This window comes from Ascaphus truei, chromosome 21 (genome assembly GCF_040206685.1).
Source record: "Ascaphus truei isolate aAscTru1 chromosome 21, aAscTru1.hap1, whole genome shotgun sequence".
NCBI classification, from domain to species: Eukaryota; Metazoa; Chordata; class Amphibia; order Anura; family Ascaphidae; genus Ascaphus; species Ascaphus truei.
The window spans coordinates 5,278,562-5,292,021 of record NC_134503.1 but is presented as its reverse complement, the minus strand read 5'-3'; the positions used below and the strand labels follow the sequence as shown (position 1 = coordinate 5,292,021).

At 56.5% G+C, this 13,460-nt stretch overlaps 2 protein-coding genes and 1 pseudogene across 3 annotated transcripts in view; 2 read left to right on the top strand and 1 right to left on the bottom strand.

Annotated features, from left to right (window-relative positions):
* The window catches only part of LOC142472028 (torsin-1A-like), a 31,976-nt gene extending 19,840 nt beyond the window's left edge, over positions 1-12,136 (top strand). The window contains exon 6 of the transcript XR_012789569.1: positions 11,256-12,136. The gene's annotated coding sequence lies outside the window, so the exon portion shown is untranslated. The remainder of the gene's footprint in view (positions 1-11,255) is intronic.
* The window catches only part of LOC142472433 (torsin-1B-like), a 23,053-nt pseudogene extending 10,917 nt beyond the window's left edge, over positions 1-12,136 (top strand).
* USP20 (ubiquitin specific peptidase 20) overlaps positions 1-13,460 on the bottom strand; it is a 122,515-nt gene that overhangs the window by 56,681 nt on the left and 52,374 nt on the right. For both annotated transcript variants that reach the window (XM_075578643.1, XM_075578644.1), the window contains one exon: positions 12,209-12,379. The gene's annotated coding sequence lies outside the window, so the exon portion shown is untranslated. The remainder of the gene's footprint in view (positions 1-12,208; positions 12,380-13,460) is intronic.

Here is a 13,460-nt window from a genome sequence, read left to right as displayed (position 1 = left end):
GGGGGGGACAGTGGACGGGAGGAGGGGGGGGGACAGTGGACGGGAGGGGGGGGGGGACAGTGGACGGGAGGGGGGGGGGGACAGTGGACGGGAGGGGGGGGGGGACAGTGGACGGGAGGGGGGGGGGACAGTGGACGGGAGGGGGGGGGGACAGTGGACGGGAGGGGGGGGGACAGTGGACGGGAGGGGGGGGGACAGTGGACGGGAGGGGGGGGGACAGTGGACGGGAGGGGGGGGGACAGTGGACGGGAGGGGGGGGGGACAGTGGACGGGAGGGGGGGGGGGGACAGTGGACGGGAGGGGGGGGGACAGTGGACGGGAGGGGGGGGGGACAGTGGACGGGAGGGGGGGGGACAGTGGACGGGAGGGGGGGGGGACAGTGGACGGGGGGGGGACAGTGGACGGGGGGGGGACAGTGGACGGGGGGGGGGGACAGTGGACGGGGGGGGGGACAGTGGACGGGAGGGGGGGGGACAGTGGACGGGAGGGGGGGGACAGTGGACGGGAGGGGGGGGGGACAGTGGACGGGAGGGGGGGGGACAGTGGACGGGAGGGGGGGGGACAGTGGACGGGAGGGGGGGGGGACAGTGGACGGGAGGGGGGGGGGACAGTGGACGGGAGGGGGGGGGACAGTGGACGGGAGGGGGGGGGGACAGTGGACGGGAGGGGGGGGACAGTGGACGGGAGGGGGGACAGTGGACGGGGGGGACAGTGGACGGGGGGGACAGTGGACGGGAGGGACAGTGGACGGGAGGGGGGGGGGACAGTGGACGGGAGGGGGGGGGACAGTGGACGGGAGGGGGGGGGGACAGTGGACGGGAGGGGGGGGGGGACAGTGGACGGGAGGGGGGGGGGACAGTGGACGGGAGGGGGGGGGACAGTGGACGGGAGGGGGGGGGACAGTGGACGGGAGGGGGGGGACAGTGGATGGGAGGGGGGGGGACAGTGGATGGGAGGGGGGGGGACAGTGGACGGGGGGGGACAGTGGATGGGAGGGGGGGGACAGTGGATGGGAGGGGGGGGACAGTGGAGGGGGGGGGACAGTGGAGGGGGGGGACAGTGGAGGGGGGGGACAGTGGACGGGAGGGGGGGGGGACAGTGGACGGGAGGGGGGGGACAGTGGACGGGAGGGGGGGGGGACAGTGGACGGGGGGGGACAGTGGACGGGAGGGGACAGTGGACGGGAGGGGGGAGGGGACAGTGGACGGGAGGGGGGGGGGGACAGTGGACGGGAGGGGGGGGGGACAGTGGACGGGAGGGGGGGGGACAGTGGACGGGAGGGGGGGGGGACAGTGGACGGGAGGGGGGGGGGACAGTGGACGGGAGGGGGGGGGACAGTGGACGGGAGTGGACAGTGGACGGGAGGGGGGGGGGGACAGTGGACGGGAGGGGGGGGGGGGACAGTGGACGGGAGTGGACAGTGGACGGGAGGGGGGGGGGGGGACAGTGGACGGGAGGGGAGGGGAGTGGACGGGAGGGGAGGGGAGTGGACGGGAGGGGGGGGGGGACAGTGGACGGGAGGGGGGGGGGGACAGTGGACGGGAGGGGAGTGGACGGGAGGGGGGGGGGACAGTGGACGGGAGGGGGGGGGGACAGTGGACGGGAGGGGGGGGGGGACAGTGGACGGGAGGGGGGGGGACAGTGGACGGGGAGGGGGGGGGACAGTGGACGGGAGGGGGGGGACAGTGGACGGGAGGGGGGGGGGACAGTGGACGGGAGGGGGGGGGACAGTGGACGGGAGGGGGGGGACAGTGGACGGGAGGGGGGGGGGACAGTGGACGGGAGGGGGGGGGGACAGTGGACGGGAGGGGGGGGGGACAGTGGACGGGAGGGGGGGGGGGACAGTGGACGGGAGGGGGGGGGGACAGTGGACGGGAGGGGGGGGGACAGTGGACGGGAGGGGGGGGGGACAGTGGACGGGAGGGGGGGGGGGACAGTGGACGGGAGGGGGGGGGGACAGTGGACGGGAGGGGGGGGGGACAGTGGACGGGAGGGGGGGGACAGTGGACGGGAGGGGGGGGACAGTGGACGGGGGGGGACAGTGGACGGGGGGGGACAGTGGACGGGAGGGGAGTGGACGGGAGGGGAGTGGACGGGAGGGGAGTGGACGGGAGGGGGGGGGACAGTGGACGGGAGGGGGGGGGGACAGTGGACGGGAGGGGGGGGGACAGTGGACGGGAGGGGAGTGACGGGAGGGGGGGGGGGACAGTGGACGGGAGGGGGGGGGGGACAGTGGACGGGAGGGGGGGGGACAGTGGACGGGAGGGGGGGGGACAGTGGACGGGAGGGGGGGGGGGACAGTGGACGGGAGGGGGGGGGACAGTGGACGGGAGGGGGGGGGACAGTGGACGGGAGGGGAGTGGACGGGACAGTGGACGGGAGTGGACGGGACAGTGGACGGGAGTGGACGGGACAGTGGACGCGGAGTGGACGGGGACAGTGGACGGGACAGTGGACGGGAGGGGAGTGGACGGGAGGGGGGGGGGACAGTGGACGGGAGGGGGGGGGACAGTGGACGGGAGGGGGGGGGGACAGTGGACGGGAGGGGGGGGACAGTGGACGGGAGGGGGGGGACAGTGGACGGGAGGGGGGGGGGACAGTGGACGGGAGGGGGGGGACAGTGGACGGGAGGGGGGGGGGGGACAGTGGACGGGAGGGGGGGGGACAGTGGACGGGAGGGGGGGGGACAGTGGACGGGAGGGGGGGGACAGTGGACGGGGGGGGACAGTGGACGGGGGGGGACAGTGGACGGGGGGGGACAGTGGACGGAGGGGAGTGGACGGGAGGGGAGTGGACGGGAGGGGAGTGGACGGGAGGGGGGGGACAGTGGACGGGAGGGGGGGGGACAGTGGACGGGAGGGGGGGGGACAGTGGACGGGGAGGGGGGGGACAGTGGACGGGAGGGGGGGGACAGTGGACGGGAGGGGGGGGACAGTGGACGGGAGGGGGGGGGGACAGTGGACGGGAGGGGAGTGGACGGGAGGGGGGGGGGGGACAGTGGACGGGAGGGGGACAGTGGACGGGAGGGGGGGGGACAGTGGACGGGAGGGGGGGGGGACAGTGGACGGGAGTGGACGGGACAGTGGACGGGAGTGGACGGGACAGTGGACGGGAGTGGACGGGACAGTGGACGGGAGTGGACGGGACAGTGGACGGGAGTGGACGGGACAGTGGACGGGAGGGGGGGGGACAGTGGACGGGAGGGGAGTGGACGGGACAGTGGACGGGAGTGGACGGGACAGTGGACGGGAGGGGGGGGGACAGTGGACGGGAGGGGGGGGGGGACAGTGGACGGGAGGGAGTGGACGGGACAGTGGACGGGAGTGGACGGGACAGTGGACGGGAGTGGACGGGACAGTGGACGGGAGGGGGGGGGACAGTGGACGGGAGGGGGGGGGACAGTGGACGGGAGGGGGGGGGGACAGTGGACGGGAGGGGGGGGGACAGTGGACGGGAGGGGGGGGACAGTGGACGGGAGGGGGGGGGACAGTGGACGGGAGGGGGGGGACAGTGGACGGGAGGGGGGGGACAGTGGACGGGAGGGGGGGGACGGGAGGGAGGGGGACGGGAGGGGGGGGGACGGGAGGGGGGGGGGACAGTGGACGGGATGGGGGGGGGACAGTGGACGGGAGGGGGGGGGACAGTGGACGGGAGGGGGGTTACAGTGGACGGGAGGGGGGTTACAGTGGACGGGAGGGGGGGGACAGTGGACGGGAGGGGGGGGGACAGTGGACGGGAGGGGGGGGGGGACAGTGGACGGGAGGGGGGGGGGACAGTGGACGGAGGGGGGGGGGACAGTGGACGGGGGGGGGACAGTGACGGGGGGGGGGACAGTGGACGGGGGGGGGGGGACAGTGGACGGGAGGGGGGGGACAGTGGACGGGAGGGGGGGGGGACAGTGGACGGAAGGGGGGGGGGACAGTGGACGGGAGGGGGGGGGACAGTGGACGGGAGGGGGGGGACAGTGGACGGGAGGAGGGGGGACACAGTGGACGGGAGGGGGGGGGCAGTGGACGGGGAGGGGGGGGGACAGTGGACGGGAGGGGATGTGGACAGGAAGGGGGGGGGACAGTGGACGGGAGGGGGGGGGGGAACAGGGGAGGGGGGGGGGGAACAGTGGACGGGAGGGGGGGGGACAGCGGACGGGAGGGGGGGGGGCAGCGGACGGGAGGGGGGGAGGACAGCGGACAGGAGGGGGGGAAGGACAGCGGACAGGAGGGAAGGACAGCGGACAGGAGGGGAAGGACAGCGGACAGGAGGGGGGGGACAGCGGACAGGAGGGGGGGAGGACAGCGGACAGGAGGGGGGGAGGACAGCGGACAGGAGGGGGGGAGGACAGCGGACAGGAGGGGGGGAAGGACAGCGGACAGGAGGGGGGGAGGACAGCGGACAGGAGGGGGGGGGACAGCGGACAGGAGGGGGGGGGACAGCGGCAGGAGGGGGGGGGACAGTGGACAGGAGGGGGGGTGGGTTGCTTACAATTTCATGTCCCTCCTCCACTCCCCCTGTATGTTTCTCCGCTCCCCCTCTCTCTCCGCTCCCCCCTCTCTCTCCGCTCCCCCCTCTCTCTCCGCTCCCCCCTCTCTCTCCGCTCCCCCCTCTCTCTCCGCTCCCCCCTCTCTCTCCGCTCCCCCCTCTCTCTCCGCTCCCCCCCTCTCTCTCCGCTCCCCCCTCTCTCTCCGCTCCCCCTCCCCCCCCCCCATGCGTAGCTCCGGTCCCCACCCTAGAGTGTCTGACACACACACAGTGACACACACACACACAGTGTCACACACACACACACAGTGCACACACACGACACACAGTGTGTCCCCCCACACACAGTGTGTCCCCCCACACACAGTGTGTCCCCCCACACACAGTGTGTCCCCCCCACACACAGTGTGTCCCCCCCCACACACAGTGTGTCCCCCCACACACAGTGTGTCCCCCCCACACACAGTGTCCCCCCCACACACAGTGTGTCCCCCCCACACACAGTGTGTCCCCCCCCACACACAGTGTGTCCCCCCCCACACACAGTGTGTCCCCCCCACACACAGTGTGTCCCCCCCACACACAGTGTGTCCCCCCCACACACAGTGTGTCCCCCCCACACACAGTGTGTCCCCCCCCACACACAGTGTGTCCCCCCCACACACAGTGTGTCCCCCCACACACAGTGTCACACACACACACAGTGACACACACACACGTCACCTCTCGTTCCGTCCGCCGCCATCTTACTCCGCGAGGAAGGAAGGGGGTCGTTCCGGGCGCCGCCATCTTAGGCGCCGCGTGTCCACTGCCTGTTGGAGCACCGGGGGGGAGGTGAGTGGGAGCACCGGGGGGGAGGTGAGTGGAGCACCGGGGGGGAGGTGAGCGGAGTACCTGGGGGGAGAGCTGAGCGGAGCTCCGGGGGGGAGAGCTGAGCGGAGCTCCGGGGGGGGAGAGCTGAGCGGAGCTCCGGGGGGGAGAGCTGAGCGGAGCTCCGGGGGGGAGAGCTGACACGGGGAGAGGAGGAGAGCGCGGGGGCGCGCGGCACGTGCTTGAGAGCCGTGGGGGGTGTCCCGGGCGCTCGCTACGCTCCCCCGCTGACTGTAGCGGCGCCGGGGGGGGGGGGGGGGGGAAGCGCGGGAGACACAGGGAGAGGAGGAGGTGCGCGTGGGTCACGATGACTTGGAGGGGTGTGTGTGTGTGTGTGTGTGTGTGTGTGTGTCGTCACTCCGCCTCAGGCCAATGAGGGGAGCGGGCGGCCCAAGGGACCAATGAGATTCCCCTAGGGACACAGGAAGATGCAGACAGGCATACAGTGCTTTCACTAATATATAATAAGACTAGTAACAGTCTTATCTCACTAGTCAGTGAGAAAAAGGTTTAAGGTGGGAGAGGGCTTTAGATACAAAAGGGGTAGGGAGAAGACATCCTTGAGCAGAACGCAAAAGTTGGGCTGGTGCATAGCGAGAAATTAGGGCTAAGAGGTAAGGAGGAACAGAAGATAAACTTTTGTAGAGGAACAGAGGAAAGGGTGGATTCGGGCAATGTTGCAGAGGAAAAATTGGCAAGATTTAGCAACGGCAAAATATAAGAATGAAAGCGAGGAGTCCAACGTTACACAGGGTGCTTGGTAGACGGTGAGTGGTAGTGTTATTGACTGTCACAGAAAATGGGGCAGTTGGGCCTGGTTTATGTGGGATTAAGATCAGCTCCCTTTAAGCAGGGTTCACTAACATCATTGATTTCCCTGTGGGAAGGAGCTGAGAAGGGTTTTTTTTAGTCGAAATAGCAGCAAATTAAGATTTGCATGACTAGCTGCCATAGCTTTGTAATTAAACTGGCTTCAGTTACATTATTTCTATATGTATAAAGTAACTCCAGTTATAATTCCACACTTAAATGTGGCACTTTAAAATGTCACTACCCCTCAAGATAGGCTTCCAATAGTAAAGATATGAATCTTGTCCCTATGGTAACTTGTTGATGCTCTGGTGCAGTTCTTATCGTCCTGTGTTTCATTTGGGGCCAAGGTAAATTACTTCTCTCCTGTTTCAGCCCTGTGGCACGCTCTGGACCAGAATCTTTTTGGGCAGCACCTGGCCAAAGAAGTCATCTTTCGGGCACTGACCAGATTCATGAGCAATGAAAACCCCAAGAAGCCGCTGACCCTGTCCCTGCATGGCTGGACCGGCACCGGAAAGAACTTTGTCAGCAAAATTATTGTGGAGCGCGTGTACGACATGGGCATGAGTAGCAAATTCGTCCATCACTTTGTGTCACCTGTCCATTTCACACACGACCGCCTGGTCCACTTATACAAGGTGCTTTTATACAAGGGATCTGCTTAGCATAGTGATTACACCTCTCATCACCGAAAGAAACATACCCCAGTCACAAATGCTGGAAAGACTTAGAGGGTAATTCTGTATATGCCGAAGTGGATGTTTTCGGAGGAGAACTCCCATAGGCTTCAATGGTGTGCATGCTATTCTTTCATTTGTATGTTCCATATATGGGGTCCACTTCAGGAAGTCTCCCTGCACCCCACCCTCTCCCCACAGCATTAGTGCACCACTGAAGTATCTATCACGTCATGAGTAATAAGAGTGCATACATCAACCACGAAGTTTTTCGATGTTCGGTCGAGAATGGCCACTTGGACATTTTTATAGAAGAAGAGCCTTCTAGATAAGGAGCGGTATAGTGGTAACTGTCCTTGAAGAGGCTAAACACTATTCAGATCCCAGTGTCCGCTCTTCGTGATCTTAAGAAAGTCACCTTATCTCCCTGTGCTTCAGGCACCGAAGATTAGATTGTAAGCTCCACAGGGCATGGACTTGTGCCTACAAAATTCTGTGTACAGCGCTGAGTACGTTGCGTTGCTATACAACAAAAACTTTTTTTTCCCATAATCTTCATTTATTATATATCACATATTCATTCATTTGATTTCATACAGTAGGTCATGTAGCTTCTCCATTCATTTGAGTTTATCACCTCCATTTACTTGAATGTAGCGTTTCCATTAGTCTCAGGTCATAGAAGCCAATGGAGTTAAATCTTTGTTCTCTTGCTTTGTCTTGAGTATATGATGAAGAACCAGCTAAAATACTAAATAAAAGAAACTTTCGGTCACAGGACCAGCTGCAGTCATGGATTCGAGGGAACGTCACGCAGTGAGCACGCTCCATATTTATCTTTGATGCAGTGGACAGGATGCACCCCGGACTTATCAATGCGATCAAGCCGTTTCTGGATTATAACGACCGTCTAGATGGCGTATCCTATCGCAAAGCCATCTTCATCTTCCTCAGGTAAGTGGCCAGTTGCATGGGTGAGATGAGGAACTCGGGCAGTCACTCCACCACATTAATAAGTAGGATAAACATTCATCAAGCAAATGGGTAACGGGGAAGCCCAGACCAGTTTTACCTCTGTGTGTCACAGCGGGTCTCTAGAAGGGCAACGTTGTTTAATTTAACGAGGTTTAAAGTTGATGACTTTGTACATAAGGTTTTATGAACTCAAACTTCTGTGACATGTGAGGGATTCGCTCCGTACTTTGTGGCTAGAAAAGGCTATAAGGCCAAAGGAAAGAGACTTCAGCCCACACTGTCATTTTTTACGGACACCCGCCTCTGTTTACAAGAGGTGTGGCTGTCCCTGTCAAAACCAGACGTTTCCAAATACACTTAAGCCAATAGTTCTCATTCATAACAATAAAAGCTTTGTAAGACCTCACAAGTGTGTGTCAGTGTGCACAACGCAGTGCTGGTCTCCTATTGCTCCACTGGGTAATAATGTTATGCTGGGCAATGACAAGCTGCTTGCTTTGATTTCCATGTCCTCCTTTCAGCAATGCTGGGGGGGATCTCATTACCGACGTAGTGCTGGATTTCTGGAGAAGAGGGAATAGTAGAGAAGATTTGCAGCTAAAGGATGTGGACAGTGTGCTTTCTTTGGGGGTGTACAACAACAAGAACAGTAAGTGCCCTGGCTGAAGGTCTCCCCAGAGCTTTTGCTTATTTTAGGAAGTGGGACTGGAGGTTTTACACACTAAAGGCTCCTGGCTGGAAAATGGGTGCAGTACTGAGGGGAGACTGCACACGTTCTCATATTACAACAAAACATTTAAAAGCGGCGCTGCATTTTGCCCCTATATTGCACCGTGTTGCATCTGTTTGTTCAATAACCCGTGTGTGAAGCAGAGACCCTCAAACATTTCTAGCTATTGTCCACTTTACCCACTGATGTGTTCTTGCTGGGGGGCTTCATTGCAAGGGCTGCCTATTTATGACATGATAGAATACTACAGACATGTCAGTTTTTACACCTTAGTTCAGTTTAGTTTAAAAGGCCTCATACCAGACAGTATTTACAGCCTGGGCATTTGAGGAGCCCTCAGACAAACCAGGGCAAACTCTAAGCCGAAAGGCCCCATAAGAACAAGTTTATTTCAATCTTATGAGCCCACCAGTGGTTCTGCACCAAAAGCAAATTGGGCATCTTTTGCACCCCACTGCTCCTTTTATGTTGTATTTTGTAATTGAGCGGTTTGCTTTCACACTTGCCCCAGGAAATTCATGTAAAAATGGTTTAGCTAAAAGTGACACATGGTGCATGTCGCTTCCCAGAATCCTTCTCTGCAGTTTAACACTATATGACATCGGGCATTAATTGGGGGATCTGTGGAAGACTAGCAGGTACACTCATGGGTTCACTTATTACACACTCCTCTTAAATGTTTCAATCAAGGCGTTCAAATAATATTTTGACCACCAGTGTTGGAAACGCCTATAGCGGAGGAGCTTGTTTCTGTCCCCTCTCTGGCACTGAAGTGGTTAAGGTTTTGAGGCAAGAAATTGGCTCTCATCGCACCCAGACGATCCTGGTCATAGTAATTTCTGCTCTTTCCACAGGTGGCTTTTGGCACAGCAACCTCATAGCCAAGAACCTGGTTGATTACTTTGTGCCGTTCCTGCCGCTGGAGTTCAGGCACGTGAAGATGTGCGTGGCGGCGGAGCTCAGACACCGTGGGTTCATGGCAGACGATGAGCTGGTGGAGAAAGTGTCCAAAGAGATGACGTACTACCCCAAAGAGGAAATGCTGTTTTCTGATAAAGGCTGCAAGACGGTGTCCGCTAAACTTGACCTTGTCCTCTAACCTCTGCCACACGGCAGTGCCACAAGCCTGCCACAGGGATTTAACATCTGGGCAGGCAGACTGCAGCCATGACTTGGAAACATGGTGTTTTACCCCTTTCATTTCTGTCCAATTTCAAAGTGTATTTTGTATCCTTCTTGTGGGCATTGAATGACTGTTACCTTTATCAACACACCTCGTGGATACATCGAAGTACCCCGAATTCTTCCTGATCCGAACTTTTAATAACTGATGGACACAAACCACTTTTTTTACAATGAGGCGATTTTTCAGAGCCCAGCTGGAAGTTTTCTTTTACGAACTAACCTTTCAGTCTTTTAACAGTTAAATATATATTTTGACTTCTTTTTTTTTTTTTTTGTGTGGGACTTTTAGCATTTTTATGTAGCCAAGAGGAGACATTTTGCAGTGAGGGAGGTATTGGGAGAGAGTGTAACAGCAACAGAAATCCCAGCCAGTCCACTAATTATTCTTCGCTTTTAAACGCTCCCACAAACCCATTCAATCCCCGGGGTGTCGGTAGCATTACTTTTGAAAGCATTAGAAGGACGGACAAGGTGGCTCAATGTCAGATTTGTAGTACACCACCCCCAAAAATACTAAGGAAACAAAAATACATAAATATGCAAATTCCTCTGCATTTCTAACCTGGATTTTAATCACTTTATAGCATTTCATTCTGACATCTTATAAAAGGCGGTGGTGGGTGGCACTAGGTTCCTGCACATTCCCACATAAAATAACTCCGCTCTTAATTATGATAGAGTTTTGTGGTTTGAGTCCCTAAAATGTTTTACACATGGAGAAACCATTGGTAAAGGTGCGGCTACATTGGTAAATTTCTATTGTCAGGTAGGGTTTGGATAATTTTTTATACTGTTTCTAAGAAATCCAATTCAACGATATCCAGTTATCAAAGGCAGAATGTCATAAGTACACAGTATAATTGTCTGATAGTTCTTTCATATATACACAGCTGAACCCCGTTATAACGCGGTGCTCTGGGGCCAAAGAATGAGACCGCGTTATAACTGGGATCGCGAAAATAAAAAAAGAAAATGTCCATGACACAAGCACAAAGCAGCTCACAGCACTGCAGCAGCCCCACAGAACTGAGAGCACACAATCAACAGGTAGGGAAAGTGCGTGCGTGTCCGTGCGTTATTAAAGTTTGCCCACATTTTTTTTAAGCGGGAGCCACGCTCACACCGCGTTATACGCGGATCTGCATTGTAGCGGATCACGCTATTACGGGGTTGAGGTGTGTGTGTATATAGATAGAATCTGATTGTATGTTCAGTTACATTGGCGAGTTATATTAAGGTTACAGCTGCCTCTATAGAGAAACCCTGTTTAGGGTGATACTGAGTGATTATTGACAACTGTAGGTTTTAGCTGATGCAATCGAAGAGGCTATGACAGTTAGATTGGATTGATAAGCTCTGAGAATCTTCCATTACATACTGTATGCCATATTTGGTATTCTATGTATGGAGATGTGTGCTGTTTCTTATGAGATCATATCAGGTTGGCTATAGGAAGGGGAGTTGGTTACACCAAGCTGATTGGGTAGTTTTCTCTGTATAAAGACTGGGAGGAAGAGACAAGGCGAGAGGCCGAGAGACAAGGCGAGAGGCTGGAGGGATAAAATGATAACGCCATGAAGATGGAGGCAACAGAAGTTTTTTCATGGCATTAAGATCCACTCAAACAGAAAGAAAGCGGTGCAACCATTTTTAAGAATACCATGATTTATTTGGAACGTCAACTGCCATTTTGTACTATTTTTATGTAAGTAATTATCTTCAAAAAAAGTTTTTTTGTTTTTATGTGATGACCCAGAATTACTGAGGTCTGTTATGCTGGCGTAATTATGAAAAAGACGTAAAAAGACATTTAACACCGTTCTTTTGTACTTTTATATAAACCCCCTCCACGGTTTGTCTTCCAAGTAATTCATATACAAAAGCGCGCCTCGTACGTATTTTCGTATTGATGCTGCCGGCTGTGCAGCAATGAATGTCGTGAAACTGTGCTAGGACATGTACCTTAATTAACGTATTCGGTGCTAAAACCGAAACCTACTGTGGAAGAGGTTTGTAGAATGTAGCTCAATGCCAAAGTCATTGGCCCTTCTTCTATAAACGGCCATAGCGCTGTGGTGTTCTCCCATGGAAAACCCCATTGAAGTCTAGTTTAAGAATAAGGGCCATTGTCTCTTTTTAAACCTGGATCGTGTCCGAGTCTAATCGCCTTGTTTTTACATCAGAGATTTGTTATATATTTTTATTTGTGGATTATTCTGTCCTATTTCTAGTAGCACGGGTGTGTGTGTGAGGCTGATGCAGGGCTGTTACTGCCGCTTAATAATCTAATGCAATGTGTTACTGAGCGGGTTCTGCTGAATATGATAAATAAATACTACTGTACTAATGGAATGTTACCGTAGATTGATTAAGATGAAAATCATTATTAAATAAAATTTGTTCTTATTAATGTGTTGTGCTGGAAAATGTATGCGATTTACAAAAATATCACCTTTTAGCTTAAAACAAAAAGAATACAAACCGTGATTCCTCATTGAAACAGGAAGTGGAATCCTTCCCTTAGCCAACGGAGTTTTAAACCCAGGTCTCCTGTGTCACAATCTGGTGGCAAATCGCAGGGTGCTGTCCACGGTGGAGTCACGATTTTAGGGAATATGATTAGGGGTCTCTTCACCGTCCCCGTCTTTATACACTGCAGAGACATGAGCATGCAGGGAGCAGCTTAGCAATGCAACGACAATGTGGCAACACTTACTGTGAATACACAGATACCCAGCAAGCTCTCAGAAAACCCCCAAAACTACCACAAAATATTTATATCTATATGTGTCAAAAGAAGTGCTACTGGGCGTGGCTAATTGTATAAAACAAGAAACAAAGAAGTCCAGAGCAACATCCAATGTGACAAAAATACACAATATACTTTTCAACACCCGACCTTACACCTGCTATACAGACCAAAGTTTCTGAATGTCTCTCTGCTATATCATCCTGGATGGCCCTGCGTCGCCTGAAACTCAACATGGCTAAAACAGAGCTCCTCATACTTCCTCCCAAACCTGGCCCTACTATCTCCTTCCACATTACTGTTGGAACTACGATCATTCACCCAGTAGCCCAAGCACGCTGTCTAGGGGTCACACTCGACACCTCTCTCACATTCGCCCCTCACATTCAAAACATTTCTAAAACTTGTCGCTTTTTCCTCCGCAATATAACAAAGATACGCCCTTTCCTCTGTTGCTCGACTGCTAAAACCCTGACACAGGCCCTCATTCTCTCCCGTCTTGATTACTGTAACCTCCTGCTGTCCGGCCTTCCTGCCTCTCACCTGTCTCCCCTACCATCTATCCCAAATGCTGCTGCCAGAATCACTCTACTCTTTCCTAGATCTGTCTCAGCATCTCCCCTCCTGAAATCCCTCTCCTGGCTTCCAATCAAATCCCGAATCTCACACTCCATTCTTCTCCTCACTTTTAAAGCTTTACACTCTTCTGCCCCTCCTTACATCTCAGCCCTAATTTCTCGCTATGCACCATCCCGACTCTTGCGTTCTGCTCAAGGATGTCTTCTTTCTACCCCCTTTGTATCTAAAGCCCTCTCCTGCCTTAAACCTTTTTCACTGACTGCCCCACACCTCTGGAAGGCCCTTCCCCTCAGTACCCGACTAGCACCCTCTCTATCCACCTTTAAGACCCACCTTAAGACACACTTGCTTAAAGAAGCATACGAATAGCACTGTGGATATTCTGAACACATGATACATAAAGCTT